This window comes from Lutra lutra, chromosome 9 (assembly GCF_902655055.1).
Source record: "Lutra lutra chromosome 9, mLutLut1.2, whole genome shotgun sequence".
Lineage (NCBI taxonomy): Eukaryota > Metazoa > Chordata > Mammalia > Carnivora > Mustelidae > Lutra > Lutra lutra.
In genome coordinates this window covers 54,194,441-54,220,413 of record NC_062286.1, presented here as the reverse complement: position 1 = coordinate 54,220,413, position 25,973 = coordinate 54,194,441, and the positions used below count along the sequence as shown (strand labels likewise).

The window sequence follows — 25,973 nt, the reverse complement described above, 5'->3', positions numbered from 1 at the left end:
TGCAAAGTAGATACTCTGACCTATTAAAGTAAATACTGTTACACTGTTTTCCCCAATTTCATAGATAAAGCGTGAAAATTTTGTTAGTAGCAGAGGGATGTGCATGATTTGTTAGGTTAGGAGAAAATGGCCCTGTGGTGTGGTGAAATCATGTCACAATAAACCCAGTTATGGCAATGTGTGGTGCATCCTTAGAGGAAATCAAAGGGAAGGGGACCAACATTAATTAACTACCTTAACTAAGGCCCACACTTTGTTGGATATTTAATCATATCATTCAGTCTTCACAATACACCTCTGAGGGGCACATTAGTCTTAATTTTGTCAATCCAGAAACAGACCAAGCAGGGTTAATGTATGTCAACTATTGCTACACAGAGCCTGGAAAGGGCGGAGGCAGAATCAAAACCTGAGTGACCTCAAAACCCTCGTCATTTTCACTACACCATGTGGCCATTCTATACTGCCAGTTTTTAGTCCAATGGAATCTATTAGAAATACAGATTACCAGGCCGCACTCAGATCATTAACTATTTGATCACTAAATAGTGAACTAACCAAAAGCATCACTTAAGGGGAAGAGCCATATACTTTTTTCTTCACTTTTGGTTTAGCAGTTTTAAAAAAACTTTAAAATTTAAATACTTTTCCTGCTCTTCTGAGGAATATTGACATATTTATCATAGTTATATTTTCTCCAGCACTAAAAAATGGTACACAGGTATACAGTTTTCATTTGCAGCAATTCTTTAGTTAGTGCTTAAAAGGACAGCTGAGGGATAAAAATGAATAAAATATAATCCTTCCAAGGAATTTAAAATATCCTGTAAAATTAAGTGTCTCAAACAACAGAGGAAAGTTAGAATGATAAGAAAAGCACAATTGTAGTAAAAACAGCTAGGACGTATTTAGGTAGGGGCAGGCCCGCAAGCCCCTTTTACCAACCATCCAGGTCATTCTGATTCATATTCAAGTTTGAGAATCACTGTTTAGCCGAAGGGAAATTATAACAACCATTTTCCTTCTCTAACAAGAACATGTATTGTTTTTGTTTTCTGGTTAGAAAAGTAATTACATAATCATTGAATGTAGTATAAAGAATAAAAGTCAACTCAGAATAAAAATCACTCAGAGATAACTGCTATTGACCTTTTTTTTTTTAGCATTGACCATTTTCATGAAGTTCAGGATTTCAAGGACCTTTCAGCCTACCCAGTGCAACACCTTTTTGGAGGTCTAAATCCCCGTTCTCCTTTTAGTTGCCCTGTAAATCTTGCAGCTACTCCTTCTGCTGTGTTCTGCTACTTACTGTTACTGCAGAACTTTTGAATTTACTTCCATTATAGTCTACATCAGTTCGTACTGTCTTTGTTGGTTAACCGGTTCATGCCTTCAGGATTACATCACACTCAGCTTTCTGTCCTTTGCAGCTGACTCACACACACATAGTGGTGCTCAATAAATATTTAGAACAAATGAATTAGTAATTTAATGAAAAAAAAAAACTATGAAAATACTGAAACATATTTAATGCTTCTTATCAGGGTCCTAATTAGACCTAACTCTGGTGGTCTAATTAACCACAGAAATATTCTTTTAGAAGAATTCCTTCAACACAGAAGTTTCTAGACCTGAAAGTTTGATGATCAGTAAATCTCAAAGGGTAAATAAAGAAAATGTACAGGATATTCAGTCCTCTCTAACAATATGAAAGGCACCTGAGACATTCTAGGTCACAATTTCCACCATCTCCTACAGTTTATTTTTATGTCATTTGTTTAATATCAGTTTACCTTGAATTTTCATTCTCCTCCAGCAAATACCCCATTTTTCTCCACCTCTTTCCAGCAAAGCAATGGTCTCTCCTTGCCATCTCTACTAGTTCTCCACGTTACTATGTCCAATAAATGCTCTCGGCCCTTTCTTTTTTTAAGATTTTTAAAAATTTGTTCATGAGAGACAGAGACAGAGAGAGGCAGAGGCAGAGGAAAAAGCAGGCTCCCTGCAGAGCAGGGAACCTCATGCAGAACTCAATCCCAGGACCCTGGGATCATGACCTGAGCAGAAGGCCGAAGCCTAACCAAGTGAGCCACCCAAGTGCCCTCAGTCCTTTTTTTAAAAATTCAGTTTATTTAAACAAACAGGTAAAAAAATTTTTTTACCCATTTCTCCCACCCATCACCGCCTGCCTCTGGGACCCATCAATCTGTTCTCTGTACCTAGAAGCCTAATATATATATATTTTAGATTACACATGTAAGAGAGATCATATGGTATTTGACTTTGTCTGACTTACTGCACTTAGTGTGATGCCTTCTAGATCCATCCATGTTGTTACAAAAGGCAAGATCTCATTCTTTTCTATGACTGAGTTCCATTGTATATATATATATATATATATATATATATATATATATATATATACCATAATTCCTTCACCCAGTCATCCACTGATGGATACTTAGCTTGTTTCCATATCTTGGCTATTGTAAATAATGCTGTAACGAACATGGGGATGCAGGTATTTGTTCGAGTTAGTGGCTTTCTCACCTTTAGATAAATACCCAGAGGTTAAATTGCTGGATCATATGGTATTTTTATTTTTAATTTTTTTTGAGGAACCAGCATACTGTTTTCCATAGTGTCTACACCAATTTACATTCCCACCAGCAGGGCACAAGAGTTCCCTTTTCTCCACACCCTCACCCACATTTGTTATTTCTTGCCTTTTTGATACTAGTCATTCTAATAGTGATGTCTCGTGGTTGTGATTGGCATTTCCCTAATGAGTAATAATATAAAGCATCTTTTTATGTACCTATTGGTTATCTGTATATTTTTGTTTGTTTATTTGGAAAAGTATGTGTTCACATCATCTGCCCATCTTTTAACTGGATTGTTTGAGGGTTTTTTTGCTATTGAGTTATATGAGTTCTTTATGTTTCAGATATTAGCCCAGTATCAGATATGTTATTTAGAAATATTTTACCCGGGGCGCCTGGGTGGCTCAGTGGGTTAAAGCCGCTGCCTTCGGCTCAGGTCATGATCCCAGGTCCTGGGTTCGAGCCCCACATTGGGCTCTCTGCTCAGCGGGGAGCCTGCTTCCTCCTCTCTCTCTGCCTGCCTCTCTGCCTACTTGTGATCTCTGTCTGTCAAATAAATAAATAAAATCTTAAAAAAAAAAAAAAAGAAATATTTTACCCATTCAGTGGGTTGCCTTTTCATCTTGTTGATGGTTTCCTTTGCTGTGCAGAAGCTTTTCAGTTTGGTGTTTATTTTTGTTCTTTGTTGCTTTTGGTGTCAGGTTTAAAAAAAATCATCTCCAAGACTTATGTCATGGAGTTTACTACCAATGTTTTCATATAGTTTTATGGTTTCAGGTTCAAGTCTTTAATTCATTTTGAGGTGATTTTTGTGTACAATGCAAGATAGTGGCCCAGTTTTATTTTTATGCACATGGCTGTCCAGTTTTCCCGACATCATTATTAAAGAGACTATTTTTTTCCCGTTGCATGTTCTTGGCTTCTTTGTCTTAAACTAATTGACCATATATGCAGGGGTTTATTTCTGGGCTTCCTGTTCTGTTCCATTGATACATTTGTTTTGGCTGAGCACCATACTGTTTTAGTTAGGATAACTTTGTGACATAGTTTGAAATTAGGGAGCATTATGCTTCTTTCTCAAGATTGCTTTGGCTATTTGGGGTCTTTTATGGTTCCATACAAATGCTGGGATTTTTTTTGTTCTGCTTTTGTGAAATATGCCATTGGTGGTTTGTTAGGGATTGCACTGAGTCTGTAGATTGCTTTGGGTAGTACAGACATTTTCACCAATATTAATTCTTCCAATCCATGAGCATGGAATATCTTTCCATTTATTTCCACTATTTTGATCAATTTCCTTTTAGCATTTTTTTCAGGATATAAATACAGGGGTTTTTTGGGGTTTTTTTGTTTGTTTGTTTTTACTATATTAGATCCCATTGCACATTTGGTATATTCTTTAATGTTTTTTTCATTTAATAATTTCCCAGTCCATTATATATTCTCCAGAAACATTATTTTTAATGGATACTTAATAATCAGTTCTTTACTGCTGAATATTTTATTGTTTCATTTTAAAATGCTACTGCTTTAGATATGCATTACGTATATTTACATTACATTTACATGTATATTATTTACATATATATATTTAATTACGTTTCCTCCAGGAAAGTTATATTGATTTGCTCTCCACTCTTGATTCAGTTAACATATTATTAAACGTCTACTATGGGTTACACACCAGAAATTTTTATTGCAACGAACAAAATAGATACACTCTTTGTTCTCAAGGAGCTTTTGGTCTTCAGACATTCAGTCTGGGCACCTGAGTGGCTCAGCCGGTTAAACATCCAACTCTTGATTTCAGCTCAGGTCACGATCTCAGGGTTATAAGAATGGCTCCGGAGTGCTCAGTGTGGAGCCTGCTTAAGTTTCTCTTCCTCTGCCCCTCCCTGCTCATGTGTGTTCTCTCTCTTTCTAAAAAACAAACAAGCAAACAAAAACACTGAATTTGTACAGTTAAAAGAGAAATCCATCCCATTCGATAGGTAGAGATGGTGCTCATTGTTTTAAATTGTCATTGTTTAACTTAGTGAGCTTGGGTACTTTTTATTGACAGGGACTCTCTCCTTAGTCAAACTTGAGCCAGGCTCCTCTGAGTCCTCTTTTGGACTAGATCTTCACCTTGGGCTCTGTGCTTGGCCCACTTAATCTTAGCAAGAATCCTGCTGAGTCAGTTTAGCAAAAATCCCCCACCCTTGATATCTGATCACTTTTTGATATCTGATCAAATTTCTCATCCCCCCACTGTCCATATCTTATCTCCTTGGCCTGCCTTCAGTGAGAATCCTACTGAGTATATCTAGCAAGAATCCCCCTAGCTCCTCTCAGGATATTTCTCCTCTCAGGAATTTTCTCTCCACTGACCCCTACCCTTGGCTATAAATCTCCTACCACCCTGGTTGTATTTGGACTTGAGCTCCATCCTTCTCCCCTAGTACAAAACCCTCATTGCAACTGCAGTAGTTCTTTTTAAATAAAATCTTCCTGTCTTTGGCAAGTGTCATGAAATTTTTTTTCTTTAACATCATGTTCATTACTCCATTCATTAGTTATTTAGTTAAATACCTGTCACGTGCCAAAACTGTGCTAGCGTTACACGATTTCTTTGACCTTGGTGCCTGCGGTTTTTGGTCTTGCTTCTTCAAAGAACGAAGAGGTAAACCAGATGAAGAGTGGCACAGGGAAGATATGGAACAGAATAAACAAGGTTTCTCCTTGTAAGAGAGTTTACACTGGGGTCTGGGTGAGGACAACACAATAAATAAGCAAACAAGTGAAGGAAAATGTTAGTGATGAATGCAATACGGATAATTAGACTAGGGTGATGTGATAGAGTACTTCTGTGACTACTTTAGGTTGGATGTCCAACTCTTTATGTACTAATAACATTAATTAAAACCATTATCACATAAATGGAAAGCCCTTTTTCCCAATTTGATCTTTGGGCTTTTTTTTTTTTTTTCAAGATTTTATTTATTTATTTATTTGACACAGAGAGAGAGAGCGCGAGAGAGGGAACATAAGCAGGGAGAGGAAGAAGCAGGCTTCCCCGGGGGCAGGGAGCCGGATGCGGGGCTCGATCCCAGGACCCCTGGGATCATGAACTGAGCCGAAGGCAGATGCTTAACCTACTGAGCGCCCCCAAGCACCCCTGGGCGCTTTTTTTTTTTTATTTTTAAAACTTATTTTTAAAACTATTTTTCTAGTTATGATAATACATAATCATTTGTAAAATTTGGAAATATAGAAAAGCAGAAAAAAGGAAATAAAAATAATTGATCTTATTATTCACTAGTAAACCCCACAACATTTAGAAGGATATCCTTCCTATCCTTTTGAGTGTGCATGTATATTACCAACGAACGTCTGTGTTATAGTTTTAGCTTATAAAGAATATACTGCATTACAGCCTGTCGTATGTGCAAGGACCTCTAAGAGGCATTGAAAATTTTTCAAATGATAAAATAATAAGCAAAAATAGACATGGGACTTACAGATTTAAAAAATCATACATTTTTCCAAAAAAAATCATAAATTTTTCAGTTTAGCTTGGGTAGAGTAGGCAAGAAGATGGTTAGGATATAAACATTAATCAAATAAATGTAAAATTTGAGGAGAGAAGTTTTATCTCATTAACCACAATATCCTCAGCACATAAAATAGTGCTGGGGAACCAGTGGTTTATTTTCATTCATTTGTATTTTTCATTCTCCCATGAGTATAAAAATATTCTCTCCGTTATTATATCCATTTCCTGTTCTAATTTTGTGTATTTATTTTTTCTCCCATTTAATTTGATCAGAACAACTGTTGTCTGTATTTTCAAAGAAACTGCTATTAGGTTTTTTAAAACTGTGGAGATTTTTCTAATTCATTATTTCCTGCCTTTATTTATATTTTGTTTTTCCTTTGGCTTCACTTTGCTTTATTTTGTTATGGTTCTAATTATTCAGACAGATATTTGGTTGATTTGTTTTTTTCTTATTTCAAAGTAAAACCATTTAAAACTAAGACTTTCACTCAGTCAATATAGATTTCACATGTCGCAGAAGTTTTCACTTTTCTCTACTCTTTCTTTAGTATTCTAATTACAATAAATAAATAAATACTCTAACTACATTTTACAATGTTTAGTTCCTCTTTGTCCCAAGCTTATTTAATGTCCTGTTTACTCTTTTGTCTTCTTGTTTTGTTTTTAAGAGCTTAGACTAGCATTTAGACTAGATCCTATAACTTTATAAATATGTTAGCTGTTACTATTATGAAATTGGTTTTTTTTGTCTTTCAATAATAATTTTTCACATTTAAATTATAAAAATATACTGATTAAGTTCTTTGTTTGCCTTATTTCAATGACTCTAGAGAGTTCTTTTATACAATGATCTTTGAATTTTGGGGGTCTTAAACAGGTGGAATATATCATCAAGCAGTTTGTTTCTACAAAGATAGAATGATATGCCTCTAAAAGATATCTGCGTGAATGTGTCTTTGTTGCCTTTACAAGTTAAAGAGAAGATACATTGGTTAACTACACAATTCCTGGATGTATTTTTTTTCCTTCAAATCTTTAGAAATTTCCCCAGTGTCCTCTAATATTTATTTTTGAGGAAAAATCTAAAAACTTCCCTATTTTTGTTCCTTTGTAGTAAATTTTACTGTAGGATTCTTTATCCTTAAAATTCAAAACTTACAAGGGTGGGTCTACATAATAGTTTCTTTTATTTATTTATTTATTTATTTATTTATTTAGATTTTATTCATTTATTTGACAGAGGGAGAGAGAGAGAGTGCACAAGCTGGTGGAGCAGGAAAGGGAGAAGAAGACTCTCCACTTGGCAGGGAGCCCGATTTGGGGCTAGATCCCAGGACCCTGAAATCATGACCTGAGCTGAAGGTAGACACTTAACCGACTGAGCCACCCAGGTGCCCTTCAGTCCCATCTTTCTATATAAATCTTTCTAGGAGTCTTCTGACTACAGTTTGGCCTAGGTGCCCTCTGTAGTCTGGCCTACGTGCCCAGCTGATATGCAGCTGACATCCTATGATTTTCCTTCACCATCATCTTGGAAGTTTCCTTTCCCTCCTCCTATGTTGGAACCTCTGTTTTCTGTATCCCATCTTTCTTATTTTGATAAGAAGAACCCTCTTAGTTTGATAAGAATTATCCTCAGTACCTTCTCTAGAAGAGTGTACAGAAGGAAAATTTTTGGAAAAATACCATGTCTGACATGTTTTTATTCTACTCTAATACTTGATTATTTGGTTAGTATACAATTCTAGGATAGAAATAATTTTTTGCAGAATTTTTAAGGCATTGCTCTATTATCTTCTAGCTTTCAGAGTTATTCTTAGGCAGTATAAAGTCATTCTGATAATGGACTCTTTGTATGTGAATCTTTCTCTCTCTCTCTCTCTTTTTCTCTCTCTCTCACTGTTTATAGGATATTCTATTTGTCCCCAGTATTATCCTAGAAATACATATCCTGCAGGTTTGGAAATTTTTCTTAAATTATCTCACTGATGATTCTTACCCATCTGTTTTCTTCTAATTTTTCTTTGGGAATTTTCTCTTCTATTTTCCCTCTCTCTGTTTAAAAAAAAAAATGTTTTTTGTTTACTGGGTAGACTATTTTCTCACCTTTATCTTCCAATTCTTCTACTGAATATTTGAAATATTTATCATATTTTTAATTTCAGGAACTTATTCTTTAATCATTTCTTTTTATATGATTCTGTTCTTATTTCATGAATATAATATCTCCTTCAGGATTAATTATTTTTTTTGGTTTGTTTTCCTTACATGGTCTCTTTTTCCATCAAGCTGCCCTTTTCTATTTATTTGGCTGACTTGGTCTCTTTGTCTCCTATCAAGACTTTCCTTAACATCTGACAATCCTTGGCTGTGTATTCAGATTTAAGGCTGGGGATTTGAATAGATGACTAGAAACTGAGGGCTTAAATAGGATTCGTTGACTGTGAGCACTGCTATAGGGTAAACCTCTGAACTTTGTTTCTTTTTTTTTTAACTCTACTTTTTTTTTTTTTTTTAAGATTTTTATTTACTTGAGAGAGAGAGAAAAGGAGAGAGATTACAAACCGGGGTAAGGGTGGAGGGAGAAACAGACTCCCCGCTGAGCAGGGAGCCCGATGTGGGGCTCTATCCCAGGACCTTAGGATCCTGACCTGAGCCAAAGGCAGACGCTTAACTGACTAAGCCACCCAGGTGCCCTTGAAGTTCGATTCTTTAGACCTTAGCTGGTCAGATTTCTCCAGAAAAGATGCTTTTCATGTATTGCCTGGAGGCGAAGACTAAGTCATCTGTGTTGGAGATCCTGGTTAGGGGAGAGACCAACGGGTGCTGGCATGCAGTGTGCAATTCCTTAATCTTCTCAGCATTGATGCTGTATTTTGGTTTCCCAGAGGAGAGATCCTCTCTTTTTTACTCTGTTCAGAGAGTCTTTTGCCAGTGCTGGAGAGGGCAGTCACCTGGCCACTCAGACTCAGGGAGGAAATCTGGATTGCTTCTTAAATTTTCAACGAATTCTTCATTAGGCATCTTTTGCAACCAACTCCTGAGCATTTTGGAGACTCAGTAGTACATGGGGTTTACTTTCAGCTTTCTCCCCTGCTGCCTTTGGATGCACACTTCCATGGTCTGCTAAATATTTGCTACTCTTTTATTCTCCCTCTTCCAAAAGTTTAGTGCAGCTTTCCCCTGTAGTTTTTTTTTTTTTCCTTGCCTTTGTGGATTGACCCCCCTAAAAGCTCATATTTTCTTTCTTTCTTTCTTTTTTAAGGCTCATATTTTCTTTGGAACAACTATGTACATGTCAGATCTTCATTCTCTGTCCTTTGAGTCTATGAGGTCCTCTCTCATCATCGTCATGACTTTTTCATTTCCTCTACTTTGTAAAGTTTGCCCTGCATACCATTCAGCTTTTTATTGTATCTAATGGAGCTTTAGATTCTGCATTTAAGTTTCCTTACAAATGCCCCTTGCCTTATCTACCTTCTTTTGATTCTTCTCTACCTGACTCCCAGTTCCCCCTTTTCATCTTCATTTGTGTCTCATCTATCACCTCTTCTGTGTGTGTGTGTCCACTTTTTTGAATTTTTATTGCAAATATAAAGTAGATGCTTTTTAAAGAAATTGCTTTTGGTAAATCTTGTTCAAAAGGTAGCCTTCTTTGACATCTTGAGTGCTGTTTTGCTTTTTCGTGCTAAAGAATCTTTTCATAAATCTATTTGAGGGGTTTTTTTTTCTATTTAATTATCCCAGATAAGCAGTGTTGCTTTGAGTCTCAATATTTTTCTGAGTCACTTAAGGAATTTCAGTGGGTTGTTGGGTGAAGCTAGTGGTCATCTAGCCAGATGCTTTCTTAAGTTGGGACTCAGCCTTTTCACTTTGGAAATTTGTTGTATTGACTGAAATGGGCACATTAAAGAATTGAACTAAGATGTACTTGCTATAAGTAATGTAAAATGTAAACTGAGGCTCCTGAAATGGTCAGAGAGAGCAATATGAATGTCGTTGGCCCATCCTTAGTAAGGCACGTGTTCTTGGGATCTTTTTTTAAAATAATTTTTTTAAATTTTTTATTAACGTATAATGTATTATTAGCCCCAGGGGTACAGGTCTGTGAATCATCAAGCTTACTTACACACTTCACAGCACTCACTATAGCACATACCCTCCTCCTTGGGATCTTTTTGTCATCAGTCCATATCCTCTTAGTTGCCATCAGTCCGTTTCCTCTTAGTTGGATTTTGAAGGTGTGTGGTGTATGTCTAGGGAACAACAAGGAAGCTACCCTTCATCCACATGAGTGTTAAATCTAGGACTTTGGGTCTAAATACTTTACCACTGTTTGCCTGAACAAACACTCATCAAATACCCACAATAAGGATATATTCCTAGAAGTCTTATTCTGACTGCTTAGAATTGTGATACTCAAAGTACAGTCTGTAGATTAGTGTCAGTCCTTCAACTCTTCCTTACGGGTTCACAATGAGATAAGGACATAAACCGAAAACAAATATTTATAATATTATACGTTCCATATAATTTACAGTACAATTGAAACACTTTGGAGATGAAAGGAGATAATGATTCTGCACCCCTAATTCTAGTATTCTAGTATTTCCCCACACCACTGATTCTCTGACACCAGCCGGGTATCCTGCAATTTTCCTCAATTCTAGTATTATCTACCTGGAGATAGCATCAGGTCCCTCAGGCTAAGGGCTCAGTCCTCCAAGACTGCCTACCCCTTTAGATGCTAATCACAAACCCAGGTTGCCCCCTGGGCTTCTGACTGACTGGTTATAAATCGGAGGTTACAATGACCCCCTCCTTAGGTTCCATTAATATGCTAGATGGGATCACAGAACTCAGAGAAACATTTTACTTATGAGATAATCAGTTTATTATCAAGGGATATAACTGAGGAACAGCCAGATGGAAGAGATATATAGGGCAAGGTACTTGGGAAGGGGCACTGAGCTTCCGCTCTCTCCCAGCCACTCTCATGGCATCTTCACATGTTTGCCAATACAGAAACTCTCCAAACCCCTTCCTTTTGGGTTTTTATGGACGTTTTATTATATAGGCATGGTTGATTAAATCATTGAATTATTCCACCTCTAGCCCGAACCCATCCCAGGAGGTAGGGGGAGGAGAACACTGAAAGTCCCAACCCTTCAGTCACATGGTTGGTTCCCCTAGCAACCAGCCCCAGTCCTTAGGTACTTTCCAAAAGTCATTTTACTGATGTAAACTCAGGTGTGGTTGAAAAAAGGTTTATTATGAATAAAGACATCTTTATCACTCTTTTTATTTCTCTATTTTTTTAAGACAGAGGAGAGAGAAGGATCGAGGGAGAGGGAGAGAGAATCTTAAGCAAATCCATTTTCAGTGTGGACCCCCATGGGGGCTCAATCTCAGGTCCCTGAGATAATGACCTGTAGACACTTAACTGACTAAGCCTCTCAGGCAGCCAACATGTCTATCACTCTTATCACTTAAGATATTACAAGGGTTTGGGGCGCCTGGGTGGCTCAGTGGCTCAGTGGGTTAAGCCTCGGCCTTTGGCTCAGGTCATGATCTCAGGATCCTGGGATCGAGCCCCACATCAGGCTCTCTGCTCAGTGGGGAGTCTGCTTCCTCCTCTCTCTCTCTGCCTCTCTGCCTACTTGTGATCTCTGTTTGTCAAGTAAATAAATAAAATCTTTAAAAAAAAAAAGAAATTACAAGGGTTTTAAGAGCTCTGTGACTGAAGCAGGAAGGAAGACCAAACATATATTTCTTATTATAAATCACAATATCATAGGGTGCTATTAATAGTTATGCCAGAACAATAGACATCAACCATATCTTCCAGGAAAACTGGAACATGGTTACTTCATCCTTAGAATTTACTAGAGATAGAGCCCTGTGGACTCACCTATCAAATTACCTCCTAAGCCTTTCTTTTCCTGAGTGTAATATAACCTAATTCCCAAATCCCAGGCCCCACATACTGATAAGATAGCTCCGCAATTACACTTGAACCCCTTGTGCCTACCACTTCCTAAACCATTCCTGGAAGCTGACATAATTAGACAATGTGTCTTGACCGCTTGGCTCAAGTCAAGACTTAAACCAGGGACTGTCTTTCCCCAAAAGGGTATCTTTGAGGGCCAGGCTCCAGTCCTCAGCAATACCTCAATGAGGAGTCTTAAAATATCATTTATGGCTATGACCTTTGAATAAACTATTGAATGCTGCATTGACCTCAATTCAAGTGCCTCTCAGCAAATATTTTCCAAGGAGTTCCTTTTGCCAGTCGACTTGATTTAATAAGAGGGCAGAGATCAGTACATTGAAATCTATAGTCTTTCAGCTAGGCCTTCAGAAAATACCATATATTACTTGGGAATTATTATGGTGGTCTTCAAATGTTTTCACTGACAATAATCACTAAGTTCACTTTTTTTTTTTAAGATTTTATTTATTTATTTCACAGAGAGAGAGATCACAAGCAGGCAGAGAAGCAGGCAGAGAGAGGAAGCAGGCAGAGAGAGGGGGAAGCAGGCTCCCTGCTGAGCAGAGAGCCAGACGTGGGGCTCGATCCCAGGACCCTGAGATCATGACCCGAGCTGAAGGCAGAGGCTTAAACCACTGAGCCACCCAGGCGCCCCTAAGTTCACTTTTTTTGACTCCATATTCCTTCATACATTTTTTAAAGCTGATCTTTTTAGTTTTTTTGAAAAGTAATCTGTATACCCAACGTGGGGCTTGAACTCACCCCGGCAAGATCAAGAGTCACATGCTCTAACAGACTGAGCCAGCCAGGTACCCCTCCTTCATACATTTTGTTTTATTTATTTATTTATTTATTTATTTAAAGTATCTTTTTTTTTTTTTTTTTAAATTTGACAGAGATCACAAGTAGGCAGAGAGGCAGGCAGAGAGAGAGGGAGAAGCAGACTTCCTGCCAAGCAGGGAGCCCGATGTGGGGCTCGATCCCAGGACCCTGAGATCATGACCTGAGCCCAAGGCAGTGGTTTTAACCCACTGAGCCACCCAGGCGCCCCTCCTTCATACATTTTAAAGTTGACATATAAAAATTTTCATCATAAGTTTAAATAATTACAAAGGATATCATTTATGGCATCTTAAATATACTGTCATTTAAAAATAAAACTGTTCAAGGGTGCCTGGGTGGTTAAATCTCTGCCTTCAGCTCAGGTCGTGATCCCAGGGTCCTAGGATTGAGCCCCATGTCAGGCTCCCTGCTCTGGGGGCGGGGAGTGGGGGAGAGGTGGGCAGGGAGTGGAGGGTGTCTACTTTTCCCTCTCCTACTACCCGTACTCCATGCTCGTGCTCTCTCTCTCTCTCTCTCTCTCAAATAAACAAAATCTTTTATTTTATTTTTTTTAAGATTTTATTTATTTATTTGACAGACAGAGATTACAAGTAGGCAGAGAGGCAGGCAGACAGAGAAGAGGAAGCAGGCTCCCTGCTGAGCAGAGAGCCCAATGCGGGGCTCGATTCCAGGACTCTGAGATCATGACCTGAGCCGAAGGCAGAGGCTTTAACCCACTGAGCCACCCAGGCGCCCCAACAAAATCTTTTAAAAAATAAAAATAAAACTGCTCCTCACTCTTTCCAATGTCTGCAGTGGAGACTAAATACCACACATTCGATGGAATGAAAGTACTCACTAGCATCTATTTAAAAATATTTAAATTCTTCTACAGCTAGGAATTTCACATTATCCCTTTTTCTTCTAGAACACATATTTCTTTCTTTTTTTTTTTTTAAGATTTTATTTATTCATTCGACAGACAGAGATCACAAGCAGGCAGAGATGCAGGCGGAGAGAGAGGAGGAAGCAGGCTCCCCGCCGAGCAGAGAGCCCGATGCGGGGCTCGATCCCAGGACCTTGGGATCACGACCTGAGCCGAAGGCAGAGGCTTTAACCCACTGAGCCACCCAGGCGCCCCTAGAACACATATTTCTAATTCCCCCAGAGAATTTTATCTTTTTTAAAAAAGATTTTATTTATTTATTTGACAGAGAGAAAGATCACAAGTAGGCAGAGAGGCAGGCAGAGAGAGAGGGGGAAGCAGGCTCCCCGCTGAGCAGAGAGCCGGATGGGGGGCTCCATCCCAGGACCCTGAGATCACGGCACGAGCCGAAGGCAGAGGCTTAACCTACTGAGCCACCCAGGCGCTCCCGGAATTTTATCTTGAAGCAATAGAATTATGTGCTTGAAATTTTTTCATTGAGTGTATCATTGTATTTCTCTACAACAAAATAACCTTACGTTTGAATTTCCTGTTAAGTGTTTAAAAAATTCCTTCTGGTTGACCCATTGTTTATCAGGACAATTATTAGCTTTCTACAGTTGATTGAAACAACAAACATGATACAAATTTTGATGAATTGAGAAAAAGCAAAAGTATATTGGGAAGGCATTTCTTCACAAGGTGAATGGGCTTTTTAAAATTTACCTGTTTTTTATTTTTATAGATGCAAGTACTGGGAAAACTTTCTTCAAACATAAATGGGTGGGACCTGAAGGAGTTTTCCTTTAGTCCTATCACTTATCCTTTGCGCTCCTGAGATGCATGCAAAAAAAAAAAAAAAAAAAAAAAAATTAGAAGGATCTACTCAAAAATTACTTTTAACAATATCTCAACTTTAACTTAATTAATCCTCTTATATTGGATCAAAAGCAGAAAATTGAAAACTACCACTTACAGAAATGTGTTATCCCAGTACTGGAGCCATCTTCTTCCTCTACTTCTGGGAAATATATATAAAAGGTCTTACCAAGATTTAGCACAAGACCGCTGTTCTTTCCTTTAAAGCTATCTCGTTTAACCCAATATTCTCAAAAAGGGTTAAGAAAATAGAAGTAATAATAATTTCAAAGCACCCTTACCAATATAATATTTCTTAATAAAATGCTATCTTTATAAGGTAATTTAAATATATTTTTGTCAAAACTGTGGAGATAGATTAACTTATGGAACTAGCACATAATCTGATTTATTTAATAAAGTCAGTCCTCTCTGTCAAACCACCAGGTAAATCAAACTTACTTTGCGAGAAAAGTCTAGTTTCTTTTTTCCCCAACTTTGTTTTCAATACAAATATGTGGTTAAATGTTTCAAGAAAGATTATAAAACATTGAGAAGTAAATTACAGATAGTATCCAACAACATTACTAAAAGCAATCACGATTAAAATAATATAGAACTGGGGGGCCTGGGTGGCTCAGTGGGTTAAGGTCTCTGCCTTCAGCTCAGGTCATGATCCCATGGTCCTGGGATGGAGCCCCACATTGGGCTCTCTGTTCAGTGGGGATCCTGCTTCCCTTCCTCTCTCTCTGCCTTCCTCTCTGCCTACTTGTGATCTCTGTCCGTCAAATAAATAAATAAAATCTTAAAATATATATATAGATAGATAGATAGATCTGGGGTGTCTGGGTGGCTCAGTCAGTTAAGCATCCAACTCTTGATTTAGGCTCAGGTCATAATCTCAGATTGTGAGAATGAGCCCAGCATAGGGCACTGTGCTAGGTGTGTAGCCTGTTTGAGATTCTCTCTCTCTCCTTCTCTTTCTGCCCCTACTCTCATTCTCTCCCTATCTAAAATAATAATAATAATAATAATAATAATAATAGTAATAATATAGATCTACTCTAACTGGCTTTTACGTTTTATGTTATGAAACAAGATGAAAAGAATATGCTATTTCTTTGTTAACTATTTTGAAATAACAAACTAAAATGTTTGATAAAGTTATAAATAAGTTATTTATTAAGCAAGGATTATGATAAAAGGTACTGCATTTTTTTAAATTAAAGTTGTGGAATGTATGAAATACATGCTTTGGCCTTTTAGAATAAGAATCATGTATAAAAATCAGAAATTAACTCTTAACTGTTAACTCTTTCGATATGTTCAAACTTTCCTTGTGTGTTTAAGAAAAGAGAAAGGTACAAACTAAAAACTCATTGACCTGGCAACTAGCATTTCTTTAATTTTCTGTTTTTAATAGGAAAATAGAAAATATTAAGCATTTAATTGGATGAAATAAATATTTCACTATATTATTTATAAAATGGATTTTAATTTTATGGAATCACACTGAATTTTTTAAAAATTAAGTAAGCTTTTTCATCAAAAGTCATATAGTAGTAGTACCAGAAAACACTCAACTTCCATTTGAAAGAGTCAATGTCACAAGCTTATCCTGCTTGTTCAGTGTGAAGATGCCTTTCTTTCCAGCTAATAATGTGTCCTAAGGATGATTATTAAGAGTAACCTAAAAGAATTGCTTATGTCTAAAAACTTTCTTATAGCCTTCAATATTTTTCACCAACACTTTCTTTGTTCTTCCCTCATGGGACTCCTCCTAAAATGCGATGCCTCCTTTGACAATGGTGGGGTGTGGATAGAAGAGGCAAAGTCATTTTTAAAAATTGGCATTATTCCCCCAGACCCACACTAAATTAGGCACATCCCAACAGGAACAAAATATTACATTTCTAACCTTGCTTCACCCATAAGAGAATTAAGCATAAGATACAGAGCATTAAAGAATGGTTTTAGTGACTTGATTAATAATTAAAAGATGCTTCCTAGAAACCAGTATTTCCTATTGTCCTTTTGTCTGGCTGTCTGGAGGGTTTTGCACAGGGAAGTAAATGGTGACAGGTATGCTTTCCTTTCTGTAAAGTGAGTGAGTGCAATTTCCAAAGGGATGGTGGGAGAGGGTCAACACACACCTTTATTACAGACAGGTCAATTTCAGGATATAATTCATATGAAAATGGAAACATCTTGAGTTAATTCCCCAAAATTATATGCCGATGACCCCCTTGGCTTACAATGTATGCATTCTCCCCCAACTTTCCCACACAGTTAACGTGCTCCCAAGACATTTTTCAAAAAATTTAGAAAGTAATAGGTGGCAGTGTTTCTGGAAACATGGAGCGTCTCCCATTACAAATACTTAGAATTGCTGGATGAGATATAAGGAAAAGTCTTTAAATATACAGCTGAACTTGCAAAAAAGGACAAATCTGCAGATAATGGAAAGGAAGCAGGAGCTCAAATCTGAGGGAAAAATCTCCAGCTACCATTGCAGTTTCTGGGGGTATGAAGGGGTGGAGGAAGTTGCCATAAGCTAGAGACTGAGATTTTAAGGCATATTCAAGAATAAAGGATGTGGTCTTAGACTTGCTCCAGATGGGAACGTGGAACAGAAATCTCTATGAGAAGCTAGAACTCTCAGAGGGCAGCACCCTTAGTGAAAGGGTAGTAAAGAAAAGAAAATCTCTCCAGCATGGGGAGATGACAAGAAAATATATATTTCTTTGTGCCTTCATTGGATAAGAAACCATTTTTCCACTGAAACATTGAAAACCTGGACCTTGGTTTTGGCTTTGACTTAAGAGTACCCTTGTAGTCAGAAATCCCTAAATTAAGAAATTAGCAGATTAATCCCAGGACAGTAAAAAAAAAAAAAAAAAAACCCAAGGTACTTATAGGACCAAATAAATGTAAAACCATTCTGGAAGGATGCTCCTTCACCTCAGGTCACCCAAGCAAAAAAAAGTTTTATAATAAAAAAGCATAAAATTCAAAAAGAAATCAGCCATGAGCTTAGTCAGGAGACATTAAACAAAAGGATTAGAGCCCTCGAATCTTGAAATATTAGACTGACAGTCTAGAAGAGAATATAACATGAATATGCTTAAAATTAATTTAGACTTAAAAGGAGAGATCAAAACCCTAAGATTAAGGGAAAGACCTTCTGAAGAAACAACAAATGGATGTGGGGAAACACAAAAAGGAAAAATTTAGAAATGGAAGATGTAATCCTAGAAGGTTAAAACAAATGGTTAAACAGCAGTTTAGACACAATTGAAGAGAAAGTACTAATTAACTAGAAGCTAAATCTGAGACTCTTACACAGAAGGCAGCAAAAAAAGAGATTAATAAATATAGATGAAAAGTCAAGACATGGAGAAAAGGAACATCCTTATTTTTTATTTATTTTTATTTAATTTCAATTAATATAACATATAGTGTATTTCGTTTCAGAGGTAGAGTTCAGTGATTTATCAGTCTTCTGTAACACCCAGTGCTCATTACATCCCATGCCCTCCTTAATGTCCATCACCCAGTTACCCCATCCACCCCTCTGTCTCCTAGTAACCTTGTTAGTTTCCTCTAGTTAAGAGTCTCTCATGGTTTGTTTCCCCCTATGATTTCTTTCCATTCTGTTTTCCCTCCCTTCCCCTATGATCCTCTGTTTTGTTTCTTAAATTCCACATGTAGGTGAGAGCATATGACAATTATCTTTCTCTGATGGACTTAACCCACTTAGCATAATACCCTCTAGTTCCATCCACGTCATTGCAAATGGCAAGATTTCATTTTTCTTTTGACGGCTGCATAGTATTTCATTGTGTATATATACCACATCTTCTTTATCCATTCATCTGTTGATGGACATCTGAGTTCTTTCCATTGTTTGGCTATTGTGGACATTGCTGCTATAAACATTGGGGTGCAGGTGCCCCTTCAGATCATTACATTTGTATCTTTGGGGGAAATCTCTAGTAGTGCAATTGCTGTAGGGTAGCTCTATTTTTAACTTTTTGAGGAACCTGCTACTGTTTTCCACAATGGCTGCACCAGCTTACATTCCCACCAACAATGTAAGAGGGTTCCCCTCTCTCCACATCCTCACCAACATCTGTAGTTTCCTAACTTGTAGCCATTCTGACTGGTGTGAGGTGGTATTTCATTGTGGTTTTGATTTGCATTTCCTGGATGCCCAGTGATGTTGAGAATTTTTTCATGTATCTGTTGGCCATTTGGATGTCTTCTTTGGAGAAATGTCTGTTCATGTCCTCTGCCCATTTTTTATTGGATTATTTGTTCTTTGAGTGCTGAGTTTATAAATTCTTTATAGATTTTGGATACTAGCCCTTCATCTAATAAGATATTTGCAAATATCTTCTCCCATTCTGTCAGTTGTCTTTTGGTTTTGTCAACTCTTTCCATTGCTTTGCAAAAGCTTTTTATCTTGATGAAGTCCCAATAGTTCAGTTTTGCCTGTCTTTCCCTTGCCTTTGGAGATGTGTCTAGCAAGAAGTTGCTGCAGTTGAGGTTGAAGAGGTTGCTGCCTGTGTTTTCCTCTAGGATTTTGATGGATTCCTGTCTCACATTTAGGTCTTTCATACATCTTGAGTCTAATTTTGTGTATGGTGTAAGGAAATGGTCCAGTTTCATTCTTCTGCATGTGGCTGTCCAATTTTCCCAACACCATTTGTTGAAGAGACTGTCTTTTCTCCATTGGATAATCTTTCCTACCTTGTCAAAGATTAGTTGACCATAGATTTGAGGATCCATTTCTGGGTTCTCTATTCTGTTCCAAGGACAACCTAATTTTAAAATGTGCATATGGGGACGCCTTGGTGGCTTAGTCAGTTGAGTGTCCGATTCTTGATTTCGGCTCAGGTCATGATCTCAGGATGGTGGGATTGAGTCCCACATCAGACTGTGCACTGAGAGTGGAGCCTGCTTAAGAGTCTCTCTCCCTCTCCCTCCCCCTGTACCCCTCCCCCCAATGCTGTGTATGTCTCTCTCTCTAAGATAAATAAATAAATCTTAAAAATAAAAAAATAAAATGTGCATAAGATCTGAATTGTTATTTCTTCAAAGAAGATACACAAATGACTAATAAATACATAAAAGATGTTAACATCATTAGTTATTAGAGAAATGCAAATAAAATCATGAAGTGATACCACTTCACACCTATTAGAATGGCTGTAATAAATGAGACAAACAATAACAAGTGTTGCCAAAAACATGGAGGAATTGGGGCGCCTGGGTGGCTCAGTCAGTTGAGGGCCTGCCTTCAGCTCGCGTCATGATCCCAGGGTCCTGTGATTGAGCCCCATATCAGGCTCCCTGCTCAGCGGAGAGCCTGCTTCTCCCTTTCCCTCTGCCTGCCTCTCTGCCTACTTGTGCTCTCTCTCTCTCTCTCTATCAAATAAATAAATAAAATCTTAAAAAAAAAATAAGGACATGGAGGAATTAGAACCCTCATCCACTGCTGGTAGGAATGTAAAATGTGCAGCCAATGAAAAACAGTCTGGCAGTTACTCAAAAGGTTAAACATAGCATTACCATATAACAGCAATTCCACTCCTACTTATATACTCAAGAGAAATAAAAGTAAAATAAATGCATCTGTACACAAAAATATACATGAATGTTCATAGAAGCATTATTCTGTATTATACTATATACAACATATATGATAATAACATGTATAATATATACCATAGTATATATTATAGTACCTAACAATATATAACTATATAATGTATACTATATATAGTATTAGAGTATATATTATATAAATTAGAATATATTAGTATATTATATTATCCAAAATGTGGAAACAACTCAATATCCGTCATCTGATGAATGAATAAGTAAAACAAGAGTATAATCCACACAATGGAATATTACTCAGCCATAAAAAGGAATGCAGTATTGACATACACCACAACATGGATAAACCAAGGCATTATGCTAATTAAGTGAAGCTGGTCACAAAGGACCACATATTGATTCAATTTATGTGAAATATCGAGAAGAAGGAAATCTGGAGAGGCACAAGGTAGATTAGAAGTTTCCTAGGGCTGCAGTAACTGGAGAAGATGGTTGGGAGGAAGTGGGGAGTGGCTGCTAATTAGATTTCTATTAAGAAATAAATTTCTATTAAAAAAGATTTCTGTTAAGAAATCCTGCTAACAGGGCACCTGGGTGGCACCATGGGTTAAGCCTCTGCCTTCAGCTCAGGTCACGATCCTAGGGTCCTGGGATCGAGCCCCACGTCGGGCTATCTGCTCAGCAGGGAGCCTGCTTCCCTTCCTCTCTCTCTGCCTGCCTCTCTGCCTACTTGTGATCTCTGTCTGTCAAATAAATAAATAAAACCTTTAAAACAAAAAGAAAGAAAGAAATCCTGCTAACAGGATTTCTTTTTAGAGTGATGAAATATTCTAAAGCTAATTGTGGTAATGGTTGCTCAACTCTGCAAATATACTAAAACCCACCAAATTGTACATTTTAAATAGGTGAACTGTGTGCTATGGGAATACTTCAGTGAAGCTGCTGGAAAAAGAAGTCCTATAAAAGTGTTACAGACTAAGATTTAGTCTCATTTAGGAAGTACTCCAGCCTATCCTTAGAGAAGGGGATAGAATATTTTGTAGTATGATGTCTGGGGATACTGTGGCAAAATTTATATAAATCCTTTTTGTCTCTTGATTTTCCCCTCTCTACACAGCTTATTCATTTTTCTTTTTATATCAGTTATCCATTGGCACAATAATCTGATGACAAACCACCTGAAGACTTACTCTCGCTGCTCACAAGTCTATGGTAGCTGAGTCATTATCTGATCTTGTACTGACCTTGGCTGGGCTCTCCCACATGTTGGAGGTTGGCTGGCTGTTTTCTGGACTAGGATGGTCTCTGCATTTCTTCACTTGTCTCTTACGTCCCTCAAATGGACAAGCTGGGGCAAGTTCTCAGGCTGGGGCAGAGATTCAAGAGTGAACAAGCTCAGGGCACAAAAAGAGCGAGCAGAAATGCACAGGTGCTTTTCAAGCCCCTGCTTGTTCACATCTGTTAACATTCTATCTGCCTGGGTAACTTACATGGCTGAACCTATAGTCAGAGGGAGAGGGATCCTACTAAGTTACAAGGCAAAGAATATGGAGACAAGGAGCCCATAACTGGGGCCATTGGTATAATACAGAGTTGTGTTTACAAGTTTTTTTTTTAATTTTTAAAAAAATTTTATTTATTTATTTGACAGAGATCACAAGTAGGCAGAGAAGCAGGCAGAGAGAGATGGGGAAGCAAGATCCCCACTCAGCAGAGAGCCCGATATGGGGCTCGATCCCAGGACCCTGAGTCATGACCTGAGCCGAAGGCAGAGGCTTAACCTGCTGAGCCACCCAGGTACCCCGTTTTTACAAGTTTTTGCTTATCTGTTTAATAAACTCAACATAGTTTATTTTATATTGTGAATTTAGTCTTGAAGTAAAGAATTACCTCTAGAAGTAGGTAATCTAGAAGTAAAATTTCTTCTATTGTTATATGTTACTGCGGAAGTATAAGAAACAAATGATAGCCAAGAAAAATGAGCATAAGAAATATGATCATTTTCCCTACTTAGAGAAATGGTCTTTCTTTTTTTCCCAAGATTTTATTTATTTCTTTGACAGGGAGATAGAGAGAGAGGGCACAAGTAGGCAGAGCAGCAGGCAGAGGGAGAGGGAGAAGCGGGCTCTCTGCTGAGCAGGGAGCCTCATATAGGGCTCGATCCTAGGACCTTGAGATCATGACCCAAGCTGAAGTCAGTGGCTTAACCAACTGAGCCAGCCAGGTGCCCCCGAAATGGTCTTTCTTGATATATATTCTTCCAGGGCTCTTCCTCTTTCTCCAGTAAAAGGTATATATTCATTATAAATTTTCTCAAGAAATTAAAATTAAATATTTAATTTTTTATTAAATATGCACTTTTTTTGTTCTCCCTCAAGCTCATTTTTGTCAAAGGGCTTATTGCACAAAACAAAAGAGTTACCAAACAACATAAAGAATTGTTTATTATCACCATAAAATGAGTGGCAAAATCACTAGGACGAGAGTGTCCAGTCTACTTTCTGTATACTCTGCTACAGCACTGTCCAGCTTCTATTCCCTGTGTGTAGTCCACGTAAGTTCATCTCGAATTTCCCACACTTCCCACTGACTGGTGGCCCAGCAGGCCTGGCACTGCTGTATGGTATACCAAATAATCATCGGGGGCCAGCGACATCTAATAGTTCTCCACCACTCCAAGATCACAAAGAGTTCACTGTCCTTGCCTTATTTGCTCAGTAAGTGCCCAGCATGTTGTTCTTCAAAGGGAATTAATAGGTCTCTTGACTCTGGAAAGGGTTGGAGAAAGACATACAGATTATTGCTGCTTGTATTTCAATGAGTTACAGCAGGAATTCTGTTCACTGCCTCTGTGTCTCACAGGCTAGAGATGGCAGAAGCTAAAACACAAAGTGGAGGTTTACAAACTCATTCCAGCGTATTGTAATGCAACTATTAATAATAATATGTAGTCTTTTAAAAAATGACAAATCTGAGACAAATGACAAACTAGATGGCAGCTGGACCATAGTAAGCCTGAAGCATCATTGCTCTAATGATAAAGCTGTAGAAATTAAAACAATGTAGTGTGGGCATAGGGATGGACAATCAGACCATTGGCAGAATCAAGAGACCAGAAACTGACCTACGGATAAATGGATGCCTGGTGTGTGATAGATCTGTAGGGGAAGAGTAGATGGTACTGAAAATTTTGGTTATCTATGGGGGAGAAATGAATGTGGACCTTTACCTTACACCAATCATAAAGTTAAATTCAGAATGGACTCAAATGCGAAGGACAAATGTTTAAAATATTTAGAAAAAAAATGAGTAGACTTTGGGGTGGGAAAGAATTCCTTAAATGAGACACAAAGAAAAAAACTTTAAGGAAAAAAATTGATAACTTTAACTACATTAAAATCAATAACTTCTGTTCATAAAAAGACACCATAGAGTAAAAAGACAAACTACATACTCAAGATAGTTTCAACTCAAGTAACAGAGGTTTAGGATCCAGAATATGTAAAGAATTCTTATAAGTCAATAAGAAAAAGACAACACAAATAGGAAAATGCACAAAAAGACATGACAAAACATTTAAAAATATAAATTGTCAATCAGGACACAAAAAGATGATTGACCTCTTTCATAATCGGGGCATGCAACACAAAACCATAGGAAGATATTTTATCATAGCTATCAGATTGGCACAAAATTACGACGTCAGAAACCACCAAGTGTTGACGAAGATGTAGAGCAGCTAGACCACTCATTCACTGTTTTTGAGACTGACAAGTTTAAAAACATTTTGATATTTTCTGCTAAAGATGCACAAACATTATGACTCAGTGATTCCATTCTTATGATTATATGTCCTAGAGAAACTTTTGCACATGCTTACCATAAGACATGTGGAGAATGATCTTTAAGTATCGTTTGTAATAACAAAAACAATTGGAAGCAACCTATTGTCTATAGATTGGAGATGAATAGTGGAATATTCATGAACTGTAATTATATGGATGAACATGGTTGAATATAAAACATACTACTGAGCAAGAAAAAAAAAGATCTCCATGAAATAAATAAGTTTAATTTCATTTTTATAAATATATATATATTTCAAAAACAGCAAAATCAAAAAATATTTTTATGAATACCTACCTGTATAAAAATAGTCTAAAAGTAGTTAATAGTTAAAATACTTGTGAATGATAGCACCCCTTTCAGAATAATAGTTATTCATAGGGATAGAAGGAAGGAAATGGATTTGGGAAGAAATTAATAGTATTTCAACTGTGTTATTTCTTTATCTCTTTTTTAAAAATCTAAAACAAGGGAACATGCAAAGATTTGATAAAGCTGTAGTAGATATGTTACTCTAATGTGTTATATTTTTTCTATGCAATCAATTGGTATACATAATAGAAATGTCTTCCAAAGACAAAAAGGCAAAGGAGAAAAGCTCTTTTCTCTCCTTTGCTCAGCCTAGCACCAAACATGACTGAGCTGGGAAGGCCCTCCTGGGATTCCCCCTCCTTGCAGACTAAGACATAAGGGTGGACTGCATCTGGTCTACCTTGATATTCCTTGCTCCCAATTTTCCTAAGGGTAGCCAGTGGGGCTTAAGGGCTAGAGGGAAACTGGCTCTCCACCATGTTTTTTGCACTGTGCACCTGGCATAAAGGAGGTGTCCAAGATGTATTTGTTGAGTTGACCCAAGCCATTGTCAGCACTTCTGTGAGCTGCTGGTAGGACGTGAAAATAGCTACATGAAGAAGTGGTGTTCACTAGCGTCTGTCAAGTTGCCTACCTCTGCCAGCACTCTAGCTAACATTCTCCAGGAAACTTGGCCTATTTGCAGGAGGCTGACAGCAGGTATTCAGAATTTTTAGGATTTGGGCTTAATTTCAGATAAGCAAGACAGTCTGGGCTCTACGCCAATGAGAAGCAGATTCTGCTGTCTTTTCCTGCCTTTTTAATATTTCCAGCCAAGTTCTTACACCCATATAAAACTTTCTTGTTCAGAAAGTCATCTGAGTAACTGGCAGAGCACTATCTCAGAGTTTTCTATTTTTATCCCTGTGTGTAATCAATGGGAACATAGTGTGACAGAAATGGAGAATTATGAATTGATAAGAACAAACTATTGACACTTGTTTTTGTTCCTGGGCAAGCTAACCAAGGAAAATGTACCTAATGTGCAGAAGTATAATGGACATTTTATGGGTCAGCCTTTCTACAAATACACCCAGTGATTTCTGTGTCTATTTTTGGAAGGAAAAAAATACATATGCTCTCAACATTCAAACTGGTTAGGCTTGGAAAAACTTTTCCCAAGAGCTGAGTTTTTAGAAACATTAAGATATAAGATACTATCAGCCCTTTCTCCTCTGAATTATTAACCTGTGAATTCAGTATCTGTTTTCTGCCGTCCTCTTAAAATCAAAACTATTTTTCTCCAACTTGAAAGCACTATTGATGGTTTTTAATTTTTTTATTTTATTTTATTTTTTTAATTTTAAAGATTTTATTTATTTATGGGGCACCTGGGTGGCTCAGTGGGTTAAAGCCTCTGCCTTCGGCTCAGGTCATGATCCCGGGGTCCTGGGATCGAGCCCCACATCGGGC

The 25,973-nt window shown here is 37.5% G+C and overlaps 1 long non-coding RNA gene across 2 annotated transcripts in view; it reads left to right on the top strand.

Annotated features, from left to right (window-relative positions):
• Positions 1–25,973, top strand: part of LOC125109999 (uncharacterized) — a 78,823-nt gene that overhangs the window by 3,171 nt on the left and 49,679 nt on the right. The gene's annotated exons all lie outside the window — the stretch shown is intronic.